This window comes from Dermochelys coriacea, chromosome 22, assembly GCF_009764565.3.
Source record: "Dermochelys coriacea isolate rDerCor1 chromosome 22, rDerCor1.pri.v4, whole genome shotgun sequence".
Lineage (NCBI taxonomy): Eukaryota > Metazoa > Chordata > Testudines > Dermochelyidae > Dermochelys > Dermochelys coriacea.
In genome coordinates this window covers 10,452,624-10,455,637 of record NC_050089.1, presented here as the reverse complement: position 1 = coordinate 10,455,637, position 3,014 = coordinate 10,452,624, and positions in this window count along the sequence as shown.

Below are 3,014 nucleotides of genomic sequence, written 5' to 3'. Positions count from 1 at the left end.
GTAATTCCTTCCTATTTACAGTTTTCCTCTCAAATACATACGTATTCCGGCAAGGAGTGAATCTGAAAGCGAGTATTCAGGTAAAGCATATGGGTGAAGTATACCCCTGTGGAGAGAGCAGAGGGCTTTGGTGGGATTTGCTATTCCTCTGCCATAGGTCAACTTCACCCTGCATGAATAATTTAGATCAGTGTTTCTCTGTCTTTTCAGGTTGGCAACCCCTTTTTCTAAGGCAAAAAAATGTTCATGAACCCCTTACATTTACGATAAAAGGAAGAATAAAAAAATATATCAGTGATAACAGTGATCAACCTAGATAAATAAGTACCCACACCCAGTTGGTTTTCAAAGGACTGAGAGAACCTTGAATGATAAGGGCTTGCTTTGCTTTAGATTGTAGTAAAATTTTCAATCCCTCATGCCTCATCTGAATGCCTTTTGTGATCTCGTCTTGACCCTACTTCCTTTGGTTGCCTTGCCACTCATTGATGAAACAGTTTGTATGACAGTTACATGCTTACTTCAGGGAGGAAGGGGAATTAATTGCTAGTTTAAAATTCTCACTTGATTCTGTAGGGGTGAAATTCACCCCTGTGCAGAGATAGGGCACAAGGCTTACTTAAATTCAGTTTTGATGGCCCACTGCACAGAGGTCAACCTCACCTTTGTGAGAGTTTTGTGTCAGTGCAGAGGGCTTCATGATTTGGGGCCCAATCCAGCTTCCATTGGTTTCAGTGGATTTGGATCCCCTTTGCGCCCACAGTGACTTCAGGAGAAGATTTGGGTGTGCAAGATTGGAAGCACCAGTTCTAAACTGAAGAGATCCCTTACTTCACAGGCTGCATCTCCTTCCTTTCTATGATTTTTCCCCCCAATGTTAATTTTATCACCCACATCCAGTTACGCCCTTTGTTGATCAATTGCATTCATTAAAGATGCTGCTTTACCAGAAAATGGAATGCTAGGCCGCAATGTTAATTAGCTGATCGAGAAGTTTAAGCAAAAAAATGCATAATTTATTTATGATTAATTGGTTCATCCTGTGCGTCCAAATGTGTTCCCTACGAATGTGTGCAGTCTATTCTAATCCAACTGGCTGCCTCATTAACAATGTCCTTTGCAACTGAAAAACCCACCCGGAGACATATTTACTTGGGCTTGTATCTCAGGATAAGAGACATAGCTTGTTGGTTGAGTTCACCAACAATAAAAACAAACCTCATGGGGTATTCACACACAGCCCCTTCCACAGGAATAGCTGACCTGGGGCCTGAATGCACCTCAGCTTCCAAAGCACCCAAGAGATGTGGAGCAACATGCAGGATTAGGCTCTGGCTCCTCAAAGTTTTCCTTGTGCCACCCTGCTACATCTGAGACTTAACAGGTACATCAGACCTCCAAGCAGCACTTTGGGGGCCATGTATTAACATTATGCTACCACTGTTCCACAGTGCTCATTATCTGGGGCAGGGGTGGGCAAACTTTTTGGCCCGAGGGCCACATCTGGGTGGGGAAACTGAATGCGGAGCCATGAATGTAGGGCTAGGGCAGGGGGTTGGAGTGCAGGATGGGGTGCAGGAAGGGGCTCAGAGCAGGGGGGTGGGGTGCAGGAGTGGTGCGACAGAGAGTTAGGGGGCTCAGGGCAGGGGGTTGGGGTGCAGGAGGGGTTCGGGGTGCGGGCTCCAGCCCAGCACCGCTTACCTCAAGTGGCTCTGGGGTGGCAGTGGTGCATAGCGAGGCTAAGGCAGGCTCCCTGCCTGCCCTGGCCTTCGCCGTTACCGGAAGTGGCCAGGTTGTCCTGCAGTGGCTCCTGGGGGTGGGTTGGGGCAGGCGGCTCTGCCGCGCGCTGCCCTCACCTGTGGGTACCACCTCCCAAGCTCCCATTGGCTGCGGTTCCCTGTTCCCGGCCAATGGGAGCTGCAGGGGCGGTGTCTGCAGGCGAGGGCAGCACATGCAGCCCTCTGCCCCTCCCTCCCCCGGGGCTGTAGGGACGTGGTGCCAGCTGCTTCTGGGAGCAGCCTGGGGCCAGAGCAGGCAGGGAGCCTGCCTTAGCCTTGCTGCACCATCGGGCTGGCAATCCCGTGGGCCGGATTGAAAGCCCTGATGGGCCAGATTCAGCCCGCGGGCTGTAGTTTGCCCTCCCCTGATCTAGGGCATTTATTTGGCCCTCACCACCGTAGTCATCTGAGCACCTCATAGTCTCTAATATATCTAGCCTCACCATAGCCCTGTGAGGCAGGCAGTGCTATTATCCGCATTGGACACACAGGGACCCGAGGCTCAGACACACTAAGGGGCAGATTTGTTGAAGCTATTTAGGCCCTGACGATTCAGAAAAGTGCCTGCTGGGATTTTCAGAAGCTCACCATTTTGAAAATCTTTGAATCTGAGAGCTTTTGAAAATCCCACTAGGCACCCATCTGCCCCTTCAGGCACCTACATAGAGTTAAAAATCTGGACCTAAATCCCATCATCATACAGGGAGCCTGGGGTAGAATAGGGAATTGAAACCAACTCTCCTGAGGCCTAATCTCCAGACCATCCTTCCTTCACAGGTGCACCCCCTGTCTTTAAGTGGTTTCCATCACATACAGGGTTTATAGTTTGGTTCAGTGGCTCTCAGCACCCCCACTATACACATGAGTGCTGGACCAATGCCTCCCAGGACTCTGTATTTCTTTTTATCATTGTCTCCCTCTCCTGCTATGTTCCTTTTCCCACAGCGCATAAGTGGGATGCAACCCCTACGATATCTGAGTCCAAGTGGGCACAGAGTCATAGCATCTAGCACCTGTCAACCCACAGTTTAATAATTTTAGAACACATGTGGGGTCACACAGCTTTCTCCCTAGTGGTCACGGCAGAGGAAACAACCCAGCGAGAAAACATGAGGGCAAGTGGGAACAGCAGAAAAAGAAGAGGGAGGCAGTGACCTCAGCGCTGATGAAGTCATGGTAACCCCACTCCCCACCCCATTGAAAAGGAACCGACTGCATGTCTGCACTTCTAAAGTG